Source organism: Oncorhynchus gorbuscha, unplaced genomic scaffold (genome assembly GCF_021184085.1).
Source record: "Oncorhynchus gorbuscha isolate QuinsamMale2020 ecotype Even-year unplaced genomic scaffold, OgorEven_v1.0 Un_scaffold_1802, whole genome shotgun sequence".
Classification (NCBI taxonomy): Eukaryota; Metazoa; Chordata; class Actinopteri; order Salmoniformes; family Salmonidae; genus Oncorhynchus; species Oncorhynchus gorbuscha.
The window spans coordinates 40001-58605 of NW_025746480.1; the positions used below are offsets into that span (position 1 = coordinate 40001).

The 18605-nt window shown below is 37.8% G+C and overlaps 1 pseudogene; it reads left to right on the forward strand.

Moving 5' to 3' along the window:
* The window catches only part of LOC124024240, a 54506-nt pseudogene extending 36771 nt beyond the window's left edge, over window positions 1-17735 (forward strand).
* The last annotated feature ends 870 nt before the right edge of the window (window positions 17736-18605 follow it).

Sequence of the window (18605 nt, forward strand, 5' to 3'; positions counted from 1 at the left end):
ATGGCATAGTCATTATATATTCATGGCATAGTCATTATATATTCCTGATATAGTCATTATATATTCCTGGCATAGTCATTATATATTCATGACATAGTCATTATATATTCCTGATATAGCCATTATATATTCCTGATATAGTCATTATATATTCATGGCATAGTCATTATATATTCCTGATATAGCCATTATATATTCCTGATATAGTCATTATATATTCATGACATAGCCATTATATATTCATGGCATAGCCATTATATATTCATGGAATAGTCATTATATATTCATGGCATACTCATTACATATATATTCATGGCTTAGTCATTATATATTCATGGCATAGTCATTATATATTCATGGCATAGTCATATATTCATGACATACTCATTACATATATATTCATGGCTTAGTCATTATATATTCATGGCATAGTCATTATATATTCCTGATATAGTCATTATATATTCATGGCATAGCCATTATATATTCATGGCATAGTCATTATATATTCATGGGATAGTCATTATATATTCCTGATATAGTCATTATATATTCCTGATATAGTCATTATATATTCATGATATAGTCATTATATATTCCTGATATAGTCATTATATATTCCTGATATAGTCATTATATATTCCTGATAAGTTCCTGATATAGTCATTATATATTCATGATATAGTCATTATATATTCCTGATATAGTCATTATATATTCCTGATATAGTCATTATATATTCCTGACATAGTCATGATATATTCCTGATATAGTCATTATATATTCATGGCATAGTCATTATATATTCCTGATATAGTCATTATATATTCATGGCATAGTCATTATATATTCCTGATATAGTCATTATATATTCATGGCATAGTCATTATATATTCCTGATAGTCATTATATATTCATGGCATAGTCATTATATATTCCTGATAGTCATTATATATTCCTGATATAGTCATTATATATTCATGATATAGTCATTATATATTCCTGATATAGTCATTATATATTCCTGATATAGTCATTATATATTCCTGATATAGTCATGATATATTCCTGATATAGTCATGATATATTTCTGATATAGTCATTATATATTCCTGATAAGTTCCTGATATATGAAATGTTCCAGGGGCCGTTTTGATGGCCGCCGCGTGGCTGTGAAGCGGATCCTTCCAGAGTGTTTTGACGTTGCAGAGCGAGAGGTCCAGCTGCTCCGGGAATCGGACGAACATCCAAACGTCATCAGATACTACTGCACAGAGAGAGACAAACTGTTCACCTACATCGCTATAGAACTATGTGCTGCTACGCTACAACAGGTAGGTAGATACTACTGCACCGAGAGAGACAAACTGTTCACCTACATCGCTATAGAGCTGTGTGCTGCTACGCTACAACAGGTAGGTAGATACTACTGCACCGAGAGAGACAAACTGTTCACCTACATCGCTATAGAACTGTGTGCTGCTACGCTACAACAGGTAGGTAGATACCACTGCACCGAGAGAGATAAACTGTTCACCTACAACAGGTAGGTAGATACTACTGCAGAGAGAGATAAACTGTTCACCTACATCAGGTAGGTAGATACTACTGCACAGAGAGAGATAAACTGTTCACCTACATCAGGTAGGTAGATACTACTGCACAGAGAGAGATAAACTGTTCACCTACATCAGGTAGGTAGATACTACTGCACAGAGAGATAAACTGTTCACCTACATCAGGTAGGTAGATACTACTGCACAGAGAGATAAACTGTTCACCTACAACAGGTAGGTAGATACTACTGCACAGAGAGAGACAAACTGTTCACCTACAACAGGTAGGTAGATACTACTGCACAGAGAGAGATAAACTGTTCACCTACATCAGGTAGGTAGATACTACTGCACAGAGAGAGACAAACTGTTCACCTACAACAGGTAGGTAGATACTACTGCACAGAGAGAGACAAACTGTTCACCTACATCGCTATAGAACTGTGTGCTGCTACGCTACAACAGGTAGGTAGATACCACTGCACCGAGAGAGATAAACTGTTCACCTACAACAGGTAGGTAGATACTACTGCACAGAGAGAGATAAACTGTTCACCTACATCAGGTAGGTAGATACTACTGCACAGAGAGAGATAAACTGTTCACCTACATCAGGTAGGTAGATACTACTGCACAGAGAGAGATAAACTGTTCACCTACATCAGGTAGGTAGATACTACTGCACAGAGAGAGATAAACTGTTCACCTACATCAGGTAGGTAGATACTACTGCACAGAGAGAGATAAACTGTTCACCTACAACAGGTAGGTAGATACTACTGCACAGAGAGAGACAAACTGTTCACCTACAACAGGTAGGTAGATACTACTGCACAGAGAGAGATAAACTGTTCACCTACATCAGGTAGGTAGATACTACTGCACAGAGAGAGACAAACTGTTCACCTACAACAGGTAGGTAGATACTACTGCACAGAGAGAGACAAACTGTTCAGTGCTATAGAACTGTGTGCTGCTAGTGTAGTGCTACAACAGGTAGGTAGATACTACTGCACCGAGAGAGATAAACTGTTGACCTACAACCTGGTGTAGTATATATATAACCTGGTAGTGTATATATAACCTGGTAGTGTATATATAACCTGGTAGTGTATATATATAACCTGGTAGTGTATATATAACCTGGTAGTGTATATATATATAACCTGGTAGTGTATATATATATATATAACCTGGTAGTGTATATATATATAACCTGGTAGTGTATATATAACCTGGTAGTGTGTATATATATAACCTGGTAGTGTATATATATATAACCTGGTAGTGTATATATATATAACCTGGTAGTGTATATATATAACCTGGTAGTGTATATATATAACCTGGTAGTGTATATATATAACCTGGTAGTATATATATAACCTGGTAGTGTGTATATATAACCTGGTAGTGTATATATAACCTGGTAGTGTGTATATATATATATATATAACCTGGTAGTGTATATATATAACCTGGTAGTGTATATATATAACCTGGTAGTGTATATATAACCTGGTAATGTATATAACCTGGTAGTGTGTATATATAACCTGGTAGTGTGTATATATAACCTGGTAGTGTATATATAACCTGGTAGTGTATATATAACCTGGTAGTGTATATATATAACCTGGTAGTGTATATATATAACCTGGTAGTATATATATAACCTGGTAGTGTGTATATATAACCTGGTAGTGTATATATAACCTGGTAGTGTATATATATATATATATATATAACCTGGTAGTGTATATATATAACCTGGTAGTGTATATATATAACCTGGTAGTGTATATATAACCTGGTAATGTATATAACCTGGTAGTGTGTATATATAACCTGTGTGTTCTCTAATGTCCCCAGTATGTGGAAGATCCGTCGTGCCACGCTGGTCTCAGCCCTGTCACTGTACTACAACAGACCATGTGTGGTCTCAGCCACCTCCACTCACTAAACATAGGTATATACAGCTGTCTGTCCGTCTGTCTGACCGACCCGACACCTACCTACCTACCTACCTACCTACCTACCTACCTACCTACCTACCTACCTACCTACCTACCTACCTTCCTTCCTTCCTTCCTTCCTTGTGTGGTCTCAGCCACCTCCACTCACTAAACATAGGTATATACAGCTGTCTGTCCGTCTGTCTGACCGACCCGACACCTACCTACCTACCTACCTACCTACCTACCTACCTACCTACCTACCTACCTACCTACCTACCTACCTACCTACCTACCTACCTACCTACCTACCTACCTACCTACCTCCTTCCTTCCTTCCTTCCTTCCTTCCTTGTGTGGTCTCAGTCACCTCCACTCACCCAACATAAAGTACCAGTCAAAAATTTGGACACACCTACCCATTCAAGGTTGTTTTTTAAACTTTTTTGAACTATTTTCTACATCAGAACTATGACGTTCAACATAAGGAATCATGTAGGAACCGAAAAAAGTGTTAAACAAATCAAAATGTATTTTATATTTGAGATTCTCCTGCCTCGATGACAGCTTTGTACACTCTTGGCATTCTCTCAACCAGCTTCACGAGGTAGTCACCTGGAATGCATTTCAATTAACAGGTGTGCCTTGTTAAAAGTTAATTTGTGGAATTTCTTTCTTAATGCTTTAAGGTAGGGGTGGTGTACAGAAGATAGCCCTATTTGGTAAAAGACCAAGTCCATATTATGGCAAGAACAGCTCAAATAAACAAAGATAAATAACAGTCCATCATTACTTTAAGACATGAAGGTCAGTCAATACGGAAAGTTTCAAGAACTTTGAACGTTTCTTCAAGTGCAGTTGCAAAAACCATCAAGCGCTAGGATTAAACTGGCTCTCATGAGGACCGCCACAGGAAAGGAAGACCCAGAGTTACCTCCGCTGCAGAGGATAAGGTCATTAGAGTTAACTGGCTCTCATGAGGACGGCCACAGGAAAGGAAGACCCAGAGTGACCTCTGCTGCAGAGGATACTTTCATTAGAGTTAACTGGCTCTCATGAGGACCGCCACAGGAAAGGAAGACCCAGAGGATAAGGTCATTAGAGTTAACTGTCTCTCATGAGGACCGCCACAGGAAAGGAAGACCCAGAGTTACCTCTGCTGCAGAGGATACTTTCATTAGAGTTAACTGGCTCTCATGAGGACCGCCACAGGAAAGGAAGACACAGAGTTACCTCTGCTGCAGAGGATAAGTGACCAGCCTCAGAAATTGCAGCCCAAATAAATGCTTCACAGAGTTCAAGTAACTAAAGGAGACCAATAAGAAGAAGAGACTTGCTTGGACCAAGAAACACAAGCAATGGACATTAGACTGGTGGAAATCTGTTCTTTGGTCTGATGAGTCCAAATTTTAGATTTTTGGTTCCAACCGCCGTGTCTTAGTGAGACGCAGAGTAGGTAAACAGATGATCTCCATATGTGTGGTTCCCACCGTGAAGCATGGAGGAGGAGGTGTGATGGTGCTCTGCTGGTGACACTGTTGGTGATTTATTTATAATTCAAGGCACACTCACCACAGCATTCCGCAGCGATATACCATCCCATCTGGTTTGGGCTTAGTGTTTGTTCTTCATCAGGACAATGACCCAACACACCTACAGGCTGTGTAAGGGCTATTTGACCAAGAAGGAGAGTGATGGAGTGCTGCATCAGATGACCTGGCATCCACAATCCCACGTCCTAAACCACGTCCTAGACTCGAGACTGGACTTGGACTCAGACTCAAACACAAGGGACTCGAGACTGGACTTGGACTCAGACTCAAACACAAGGGACTCGAGACTGGACTTGGACTCAGATTCAAACACAAGGGACTCGAGACTGGACTTGGACTCAGATTCAAACACAAGGGACTTGAGACTGGACTTGGACTCAGATTCAAACACAAGGGACTCTAGACTGGACTTGGACTCAGACTCAAACACAAGGGACTCTAGACTGACAACACCACTGTTGACACCTCTCTCCCTCCATTTGTTAACTTCTCTCTCTCCATCTCTTCTCTCGCTCTCTCTCTCCGGTCTCTTTCTCCCTCTCTCTCTCTCTCTCCATCTATCTCTCTCTCTCTCCATCTATCTCTCTCTCTCCATCTATCTCTCTCTCTCCATCTATCTCTCTCTCTCCATCTCTCTCTCCATCTATCTCTCTCCATCTATCTCTCTCTCCATCTCTCTCTCCCCATCTCTCTCTCCATCTATCTCTCTCTCTCCATCTATCTCTCTCTCCATCTCTCTCTCCATCTATCTCTCTCTCTCTCCATCTCTCTCTCTCCCTCTCTCCATCTCTCTCTCCATCTATCTCTCTCTCCCTCTCTCCATCTCTCTCTCTCCATCTATCTCTCTCTCCATCTATCTCTCTCTCCATCTATCTCTCTCTCCATCTATCTATCTCTCTCTCACTCTCTCTCTCTCTCTCTCTCTCTCTCTCTCTCTCTCTCTCTCTCTCTCTCTCTCTCTCTCTCTCTCTCTCTCTCTCTCTCTCTCTCTCTCTCTCTCTCTCTCTCTCTCTCTCTCTCTCTCTCTCTCTCTCTCTCTCCATCTATCTCTCTCTCCAACTATCTCTTTCTCCTCTCTCTCTCTCTCTCTCTCCATCTCTCTCTCCATCTCTCTCTCCGGTCTCCAGTCCACAGGGATCTGAAGCCTCGTAACATCCTGTTGTCTCAGCCAGGGCCCCTGGGGCGGGTGAGAGCGCTGATATCAGACTTCGGCCTGTGTAAAAAGATCCCTGAGGGAAGGACTAGTTTCTCTCTCCGCTCGGGGATACCGGGGACAGAGGGGTGGATCGCCCCGGAAGTACTGCTGGACACACCGGGAAACAACCCGGTGAGAGACACACGCACACACACGCACGCACACACACACACACACACACACACACACACACACACACACACACACACACACACACACACACACACACACACACACACACACACACACACACACACACACACACACACACACACACACACACACAGTGAATAAAGTAATTAATTAATTAAATACTATAAGGTTTTGATATCTTTCCATACTCTGTGATATGAAAGACTTCAGTTCCCAGCAGGCTGTTTGTTCTACTGGGTTCTACTACTACTATAATACTACTCCTCTCTCTAGTGTGTTCTACTACTACTATAATACTACTCCTCTCTCTGTGTTCTACTACTACTATAATACTACTACTCTCTCTAGTGTGTTCTACTATAATACTACTCCTCTCTCTAGTGTGTTCTACTACTACTATAATACTACTCCTCTCTCTAGTGTGTTCTACTACTACTATAATACTACTCCTCTCTCTAGTGTGTTCTACTACTACTATAATACTACTCCTCTCTCTAGTGTGTTCTACTACTACTATAATACTACTCCTCTCTCTGTGTTCTACTACTACTATAATACTACTCCTCTCTCTAGTGTGTTCTACTACTACTATAATACTACTCCTCTCTCTAGTGTGTTCTACTACTATAATTACTACTCCTCTCTCTTGTGTGTTCTACTACTATAATACTACTCCTCTCTCCAGTATGTTCTACTACTACTATAATACTACTCCTCTCTAGTGTGTTCTACTACTACTATAATACTACTCCTCTCTCTCTCTAGTGTGTTCTACTACTACTATAATACTACTTCCTCTCTCTAGTGTGTTCTACTACTACTATAATACTACTCCTCTCTCTAGTGTGTTCTACTACTACTATAATACTACTCCTCTCTCTAGTGTGTTCTACTACTATAATACTACTTCCTTTCTCTAGTGTGTTCTACTACGACTATAATACTACCCCTCTCTCTGGAGTGTTCTACTACTACTATAATACTACTCCTCTCTCTAGTGTGTTCTACTACTACTATAATACTACTCCTCCCTCTAGTGTGTTCTACTACTACTATAATACTACTCCTCCCTCTAGTGTGTTCTACTACTACTATAATACTACTCCTCTCTCTAATGTGTTCTACTACTACTATAATACTACTCCTCTCTCTCTAGTGTGTTCTACTACTATAATACTACTCCTCCCTCTAGTGTGTTCTACTACTACTATAATACTACTCCTCTCTAGTGGGTTCTACTACTACTATAATACTACTCCTCTCTCTAGTGTGTTCTACTACTACTATAATACTACTCCTCTCTCTAGTGTGTTCTACTACTACTATAATACTACTCCTCCCTCTAGTGTGTTCTACTACTACTATAATACTACTCCTCCCTCTAGTGTGTTCTACTACTACTATAATACTACTCCTCTCTCTAGTGTGTTCTACTACTACTATAATACTACTCCTCTCTCTAGTGTCTTCTACTACTATAGTACTAACCCTCCCTCTAGTGTGTTCTACTACTACTATAATACTACTCCTCTCTAGTGGGTTCTACTACTACTATAATACTACTCCTCTCTCTAGTGTGTTCTACTACTACTATAATACTACTCCTCTCTCTAGTGTGTTCTACTACTACTATAATACTACTCCTCTCTAGTGTGTTCTACTACTACTATAATACTACTTCCTCTATAATATGCCATTTAGCAGACGCTTTTATCCAAAGCGACTTACAGTCATGTGTGCATACATTCTACGTATGGGTGGTCCCGGGAATCGAACCCACTACCCTGGCGTTACAAGCGCCATGCTCTACCAACTGAGCTACAGAAGGACCACGGAAGGACCTCTCTCTAGTGTGTTCTACTACGACTATAATACTACTCCTCTCTAGTGTGTTCTACTACGACTATAATACTACTTCCTCTCTCTAGTGTGTTCTACTACTACTATAATACTAATCCTCTCTGTAGTGTGTTCTACTACTACTATAATACTACTCCTCCCTCTAGTGTGTTCTACTACTACTATAATACTACTCCTCCCTCTAGTGTGTTCTACTACTACTATAATACTACTCCTCTCTCTCTAGTGTGTTCTACTACTACTATAATACTACTCCTCTCTCTAGTGTGTTCTACTACTACTATAATACTACTTCCTCTCTCTAGTGGGTTCTACTACTATAATACTACTCCTCTCTCTAGTGTGTTCTACTACTACTATACTACTACTTCCTTTCTCTAGTGTGTTCTACTACGACTATAATACTACTCCTCTCTAGTGTGTTCTACTACGACTATAATACTACTTCCTCTCTCTAGTGTGTTCTACTACTACTATAATACTACTTCCTCTCTCTAGTGTGTTCTACTACTACGATAATACTACTTCCTCTCTCTAGTGTGTTCTACTACTACTATAATACTACTCCTCTCTCTAGTGTGTTCTACTACTACTATAATAGTACTCCTCTCTCTCTGTGTTCTACTACTACTTTAATACTACTCCTCTCTCTAGTGTGTTCTACTACTACTATAATACTACTCCTCTCTCTAGTGTGTTCTACTACTACTATAATACTACTCCTCTCTCTAGTGTGTTCTACTACTACTATAATACTACTCCTCTCTCTAGTGTTTTCTACTACTACTATAATACTACTCCTCTCTCTAGTGTGTTCTACTACTACTATAATACTACTCCTCTCTCTGCAGTGTTCTACTACTACTATAATACTACTTCCTGTGTTCTACAGTGTTCTACTACTACTATAATACTACTTCCTGTGTTCTACAGTGTTCTAACTATAATAATGTTGTGTCTCTCTCTAGACCCGTTGTGACCAGGCAGTGGACGTGTTCTACTACTACTATAATACTACTTCCTGTGTTCTACAGTGTTCTAACTATAATAATGTTGTGTCTCTCTCTAGTGTGTTCTACTACTACTATAATACTACTTCCTGTGTTCTACAGTGTTCTAACTATAATAATGTTGTGTCTCTCTCTAGACCCGTGGTGACCAGGCGGTGGACGTGTTCTACTACTACTATAATACTACTTCCTGTGTTCTACAGTGTTCTAACTATAATAATGTTGTGTCTCTCTCTAGTGTGTTCTACTACTACTATAATACTACTTCCTGTGTTCTACAGTGTTCTAACTATAATAATGTTGTGTCTCTCTCTAGTGTGTTCTACTACTACTATAATACTACTTCCTGTGTTCTACAGTGTTCTAACTATAATAATGCTGTGTCTCTCTCTAGACCCGTTGTGACCAGGCAGTGGACGTGTTCTCGGCAGGCTGTGTGTTCTACTACGTGGTCAGTAGGGGCAGCACCCGTTTGGTGACACGCTACGACGCCAAGCTAACATCCTGACCGGGGAGTACTTCCTCACACACTTCCTGGAACACGTGCATGGTGGGTGAGAGCTGTGCTCTGATTGGCTGTGGTGTGTGTCGTCTGTCGTTTAGAGACTCTTGAGATTCTGTGATTCCGATTGAGAGCTGTGCTCTAATTGGCTGTGGTGTGTGTCGTCTGTCGTTTAGAGACTCTTGAGATTCTGTGATTCTGATTGAGAGCTGTGCTCTAATTGGCTGTGTTTTGTGTCCGTCAGATGACGTCATAGCGCGGGACCTGATAGAGCGAATGATCAACAGCGATCCAGAGTCCCGCCCCTCCACTTCATCTATTCTTAAACATCCGTTCTTCTGGAGCCCTGATAAGCAACTTCAGTTCTTCCAGGTACCCCTCTACCTCTACCCCTCTACCTCCCTACCCCGCTACCTCTACCCCTCTACCTCTCTACCCCTCTACCCCTCTACCTCCCTACCCCTCTACCTCTACCCCTCTACTTCCCTACCCCTCTACCTCTACCCCGCTACCTCTCTACCGCTCTTCCTCCCTACCCCTCTACCCCTCTACCTCCCTACCCCTCTACCTCCCTACCCCTCTACCTCTCTACCCCCCTACCCCTCTACCTCCCTACCCCTCTACCTCTCTACCCCTCTACCATCTTCATCTCGTAGATTCTGCTACACACAATAGAGGAAGAAAGTCTTCTAGAACTAACCGTTGAGAATCTAGATAGAGAATAGAGGATCTTAGAGGGTCTTCTAGAACTAACCGTTGAGAATCTAGATAGAGAGTCTTCTAGAACTAACTGTTGAGAATCTAGATAGAGAATCTTAGAGGGTCTTCTAGAACTAACCGTTGAGAATCTAGATAGAGAATCTTAGAGGGTCTTCTAGAACTAACCGTTGAGAGTCTTCTAGAACTAACCGTTGAGAATCTAGATAGAGTCTTCTAGAACTAAACGTTGAGAATCTAGATAATCTTAGAGTCTTCTAGAATTAAACGTTGAGAATCTAGATAGAGAATAGGGAATCTTAGAGAGTCTTCTAGAACTAACCATTCAGAATCTAGATAGAGAATCTTAGAGAGTCTTCTAGTACTAAACGTTGAGAATCTAGATAGAGAATCTTAGAGAGTCTTCTAGAACTAAATGTTGAGAATAGGGAATCTTAGAGAGTCTTCTAGAACTAACCGTTGAGAATCTAGATAGAGAGTCTTCTAGAACTAACCGTTGAGAATCTAGATAGAGTCTTCTAGAACTAACACGTTGAGAATCTAGTTGAGAATCTAGATAGAGAATATGGAATCTTAGAGAGTCTTCTAGAACTAACCGTTCAGAATCTAGATAGAGAATCTTAGAGAGTCTTCTAGAACTAAACGTTGAGAATCTTAGAGAGTCTTCTAGAATTAAACGTTGAGAATCTAGATAAAGAATAGGGAATCTTAGAGAGTCTTCTAGAACTAACCGTTCAGAATCTAGATAGAGAATAGGGAATCTTAGAGAGTCTTCTAGAACTAACCGTTGAGAATCTAGATAGAGAATAGAGGATCTTAGAGGGTCTTCTAGAACTAACCGTTGAGAATCTAGATAGAGAATAGAGGATCTTAGAGGGTCTTCTAGAACTAACCATTGAGAATCTAGATAGAGAATAGAGGATCTTAGAGGGTCTTCTAGAACTAACCGTTGAGAATCTAGATAGAGAATAGAGGATCTTAGAGGGTCTTCTAGAACTAACCGTTGATAATCTAGATAGAGAATAGAGGATCTTAGAGGGTCTTCTCTTCATGTCCTTGTGTCCTTGTTTGACAACAGCTGATAATCACAGCTCTCCTAAAACTAACTGTTGGAGGGACAAACGTGTGATTGAGCATGAAATGACTCCTCATCATAGATCAGGCTAGTATGTTGATATTTGACTGTAGTTTCAGTTCGTAGGTTTTCCGAGCCACTGTGCTTCTACACCTGTATTGTTTGGGGTTTTAGGCTGGGTTTCCGTACAGCACTTTAAATACATTTGATTTGAAATGTGATTTGTTAGGATGTGAGTGACCGTATAGAGAAGGAACCTACAGACAGCACCATGGTGGTGAGGCTGGAGACGGCTGGCAGAGCTGTAGTACGAACCAACTGGAGAATGCACATCTCTGTTCCTCTGCAGACAGGTAACACACCAGACAGGTAACACACCAGACAGGTAACACACCTGACAGGTAACACACCTGACAGGTAACACACCAGACAGGTAACACACCAGACAGGTAACACACCATACAGGTAACACACCAGACAGGTAACACACCAGACAGGTAACACACACCATACAGGTAACACACACCATACAGGTGACACACCAGACAGGTAACACACCAGACAGGTAACACACCAGACAGGTAACACACACCAGACAGGTAACACACACCAGACAGGTAACACACCAGACAGGTAACACACCAGACAGGTAACACACCAGACAGGTAACACCAGACAGGTAACACACACCAGACAGGTAACACACACCAGACAGGTAACACACCAGACAGGTAACACACCAGACAGGTAACACACCAGACAGGTAACACACATCAGACAGGTAACACACATCAGACAGGTAACACACATCAGACAGGTGTAACACACACCAGACAGGTAACATACCAGACAGGTAACACAACAGACAGGTAACACTTCAGACAGGTAACACACCAGAGAGGTAACACACCAGACAGGTAACATACCAGACAGGTAACACACCAGACAGGGAACACATCAGACAGGTAACACACACCATACAGGTAACACACACCAGACAGGTAACACACACCAGACAGGTAACACACCAGACAGGTAACACACCAGACAGACCTGACAGGTAACACACCAGACACTTCAGACAGGTAACTCTCTCTCTGTATACACCAGACAGGTAACACACACCAGACAGGTAACACACCAGACAGGTAACACACCAGACAGGTAACACACACCAGACAGGTAACACACCAGACAGACCAGACAGGTAACACACCAGACAGGTAACACACCAGACAGGTAACACACCAGACAGGTAACACACACCAGACAGGTAACACTTCAGACAGGTAACTCTCTCTCTGTGTTTTCTCTCCAGACCTGAGGAAGTTCAGGACGTATAAAGGAAACTCAGTCAGAGACCTGCTCCGAGCCATGAGAAATAAGGTATATCTGTCATATATATATATATATATATATATATATATATATATATATATATATATATATATATATATATATATAACACACCAGATATATATATTATATGCTCCAAGCCATGAGAAATAAGGCACAAGATATACTATTATATATAGTATAGTATAGTATACACTGAGTATACAAAACCTATATACTGTTATATATAGTATACACTGAGTATACAAAACCTTAATACTGTTATATATTGTATAGTAATAATAATAATAATAATAATAGTATAGTATACACTGAGTATACAAAACATATGTACTGTTATATATAGTATAGTATACACTGAGTATAAAAACATATGTACTGTTATATATAGTATAGTATACACTGAGTATACAAAACATATATACTGTTATTATATATAGTATACACTGAGTATACAAAACATATATACTGTTATATATAGTATACACTGAGAATACAAAACATATATACTGTTATATATAGTATAGTATACACTGAGTATAAAAACATATGTACTGTTATATATAGTATAGTATACACTGAGTATAAAAACATATGTACTGTTATATATAGTATAGTATACACTGAGTAGATGCAAAACATATACTGTTATATATAGTATACACTGAGTATACAAAACATATATACTGTTATATATAGTATAGTATACACTGAGTATAAAAACATATGTACTGTTATATATAGTATAGTATACACTGAGTATACAAAACATATGTACTGTTATATATAGTATAGTCTAGTATACACTGAGTAGATACAAAACATATATACTGTTATATATAGTATAGTATAGTATACACTGAGTAGATACAAAACATATATACTGTTATTATATATAGTATACACTGAGTATACAAAACATATATACTGTTATATATAGTATACACTGAGAATACAAAACATATATACTGTTATATATAGTATAGTCTAGTATACACTGAGTATACAAAACATATGTACTGTTATATATAGTATAGTATACACTGAGTATAAAAACATATGTACTGTTATATATAGTATAGTATACACTGAGTATACAAAACATATATACTGTTATATATAGTATACACTGAGTATACAAAACATATATACTGTTATATATAGTATACACTGAGAATACAAAACATATATACTGTTATATATAGTATAGTCTAGTATACACTGAGTATACAAAACATATATACTGTTATATATATAGTATAGTCTAGTATACACTGAGTATACAAAACATATATACTGTTATATATAGTATAGTATACACTGAGTAGATGCAAAACATATACTGTTATATATAGTATACACTGAGTATACAAAACATATATACTGTTATATATAGTATAGTCTAGTATACACTGAGTATACAAAACATATATACTGTTATATATAGTATAGTATACACGGAGTAGATACAAAACATAAACTGTTATATATAGTATACACTGAGTATACAAAATATATATACTGTTATATATAGTATAGTCTAGTATACACTGAGTAGATACAAAACATATATACTGTTATATATAGTATACACTGAGTATACAAAACATATATAATGTTATATATAGTATAGTCTAGTATACACTGAGTATACAAAACATATATACTGTTATATATAGTATAGTCTAGTATACACTGAGTAGATACAAAACATATATACTGTTATATATAGTATAGTATAGTATACACTGAGTATATAAAACATATATACTGTTATATATAGTATAGTATACACTGAGTAGATACAAAACATATATACTGATATATATAGTATACACTGAGTAGATACAAAACATATATACTGTTATATATAGTATAGTCTAGTATACACTGAGTAGATGTAAAACATATATACTGCTATATATAGTATAGTATACACTGAGTATACAAAACATATATAATGTTATATATAGTATAGTCTAGTATACACTGAGTATACAAAACATATATACTGTTATATATAGTATAGTCTAGTATACACTGAGTAGATACAAAACATATATACTGTTATATATAGTATAGTATAGTATACACTGAGAATATAAAACATATATACTGTTATATATAGTATAGTATACACTGAGTAGATACAAAACATATATACTGTTATATATAGTATAGTATACACTGAGTATACAAAACATATATACTGTTATATATAGTATAGTATACACTGAGTATAAAAACATATACACTGTTATATATAGTATAGTATAGTATACACTGAGTATACAAAACATATATACTGTTATATAGTATACACTGAGTATACAAAACATATATACTGTTATATATAGTATAGTCTAGTATACACTGAGTAGATACAAAACATATATACTGTTATATATAGTATAGTCTAGTATACACTGAGTAGATGCAAAACATATATACTGCTATATATAGTATAGTATACACTGAGTATACAAAACATATATACTGTTATATATAGTATAGTCTAGTATACACTGAGTAGATACAAAACATATATACTGTTATATATAGTATACACTGAGTATACAAAACATATATAATGTTATATATAGTATAGTCTAGTATACACTGAGTATACAAAACATATATACTGTTATATATAGTATAGTCTAGTATACACTGAGTAGATACAAAACATATATACTGCTATATATGGTATACACTGAGTAGATACAAAACATATATACTGTTATATATAGTATAGTCTAGTATACACTGAGTATACAAAACATATATACTGTTATATATAGTATAGTCTAGTATACACTGAGTAGATGCAAAACATATATACTGCTATATATAGTATAGTATACACTGAGTATACAAAACATATATACTGTTATATATAGTATAGTCTAGTATACACTGAGTAGATACAAAACATATATACTGTTATATATAGTATAGTCTAGTATACACTGAGTAGATACAAAACATATATACTGTTATATATAGTATACACTGAGTATACAAAACATATATAATGTTATATATAGTATAGTCTAGTATACACTGAGTATACAAAACATATATACTGTTATATATAGTATAGTCTAGTATACACTGAGTAGATACAAAACATATATACTTATATATATATAGTATAGTATACACTGAGTATACAAAACATATATACTGTTATATATAGTATAGTCTAGTATACACTGAGTAGATACAAAACATATATACTGTTATATATAGTATAGTCTAGTATACACTGAGTAGATGTAAAACATATATACTGCTATATATAGTATAGTATAGTATACACTGAGAATATAAAACATATATACTGTTATATATAGTATACACTGAGAATATAAAACATATATACTGTTATATATAGTATACACTGAGTATACAAAATATATATACTGTTATATATAGTATAGTCTAGTATACACTGAGTATACAAAACATATATACTGTTATATATAGTATAGTATAGTATACACTGAGTAGATACAAAACATATATACTGCTATATATAGTATAGTATAGTATAGTATAGTATACACTGAGTACATACAAAACATTAAGAATTATTTCCATGACACAGACTGACCAGGTGAATCCAGGTGAAAGCTATGATCCCTTATTGATGTCACTTTGGCTTTCAACACCTTATAGAGTCCATGCCCCAGCGAATTGAGGTTGTTCTCAGGGTAAAAGGGCTAGAGGGGGTGGGCAACTCAATATTAGGAAGGTGTTCTTAATGTTTTATGTGCTTCGTGTATACACCTGTTCACACAGGAGACATGAGGAATGAGGGAAACATGCTGCTTTTTTCAGGCCAAAAAATGTGTTATAGTGGTGGTAAATGTTGAAATGGTTGGAGGATAGTGTTGAACTTCCTGTTTCTCTTCCTGTCTCTCCCCCTCTCTCTCCCTTCCTGTCTCTCTCTTCCTATCTTTCCCTTTCTTCCCTCTCTCTCTCTCTCTCTCTCTCTCTCTGTCTCTCCTTCTCTCTTCCTGTCTCTCCCTCTCTCTTCCTGTCTCTCTCTCCCTCTCTCTTCCTGTGTCTCTCTCTCTTCCTGTCTCTCTCTCTCTTCCTGTCTCTCCCTCTCTTCCTGTCTCTCTCTCCCTGTCTCTCCCTCTCTTCCTGTCTCTCTCTCCCTCTCTCTTCCTGTCTCTCTCTCTCTCTCTCTCTCTTCCTGGCTCTCCCTGTCTTCATCTCTCTCTCTTCCTGTCTCTCCCTCTCTTCATCTATCTCTCTGTCTTCATCTCTCTCTCTGTCTTCATCTCTCCCTCTCCCTCTCCCTCCTGTTCTCTCTGTGTGTTTCCGTGTCTGTAGAAGCACCACTACCACGAGTTGCCATCGGAGGTCCAGGAGACGTTAGGGGAGGTGCCTGAAGGCTTCGTTAGTTACTTCACCTCCCGGTTCCCGCGGTTACTGCTACACACACACACAGCGCTCAGCAGCTGTTCACACGAGAGACTTTTCCAACCCTACTACCTGCCCCCCACTGTTAAATAACACACACACACACAGGATAGGTCGCTGGTTCAAATCCCCCAGCCGACTAAAGTGAAAATCTGCTAATGTGCACTTGAGCAAGGCACCTAACCACACTGGCTTCTGTACGTTGCTGTGGATAAGAGTGTCTGCTAAATGACTCCAATTTCAAAGTGTAAATTCACTTCTTGTAGTAGAGCCGGAATGACTGCCTCATGAATATTTAGAGACAGACTGTTGAATGACTGCCTCATGAATATTCAGAGACGGACTGTTGAATGACTGCCTCATGAATATTCAGAGGCAGACTGTTGTATGACTGCCTCATGAATATTCAGAGACGGACTGTTGAATAACTGCCTCATGAATATTCAGAGACGGACTGTTGAATGACTGCCTCATGAATATTCAGAGATGGACTGTTGAATGACTGCCTCATGAATATTCAGAGACGGACTGGTACACTCCAAGACAAAAGCTTTTTAAATGCTGTAAATGACTGTAACTCATACAAGATGAACTGTTTTTAACTTTCACCTGCTCTGATAGGATAGTTTAATACACTGCTCTGATAGAGTAGTTTAATACACTGCTCTGATAGGATAGTCTGATAGGATAGTTTAATACACTGCTCTGATAGGGTAGTTTAATACACTGCTCTGATAGGATAGTCTGATAGGATAGTTTAATACACTGCTCTGATAGGATAGTTTAATACACTGCTCTGATAGGGTAGTTTAATACACTGCTCTGATAGGATAGTTTAATACACTGCTCTGATAGGGTAGTTTAATACACTGCTCTGATAGGGTAGTTTAATACACTGCTCTGATAGGGTAGTTTAATACACTGCTCTGATAGGATAGTCTGATAGGATAGTTTAATACACTGCTCTGATAGGATAGTTTAATACACTGCTCTGATAGGATAGTTTAATACACTGCTCTGATAGGATAGTTTAATACACTGCTCTGATAGGGTAGTTTAATACACTGCTCTGATAGGGTAGTTTAATACACTGCTCTGATAGGGTAGTTTAATACACTGCTCTGATAGGGTAGTTTAATACACTGCTCTGATAGGATAGTTTAATACACTGCTCTGATAGGTTAGTTTAATACACTGCTCTGATAGGGTAGTCTGATAGGTCAGTTTAATACACTGCTC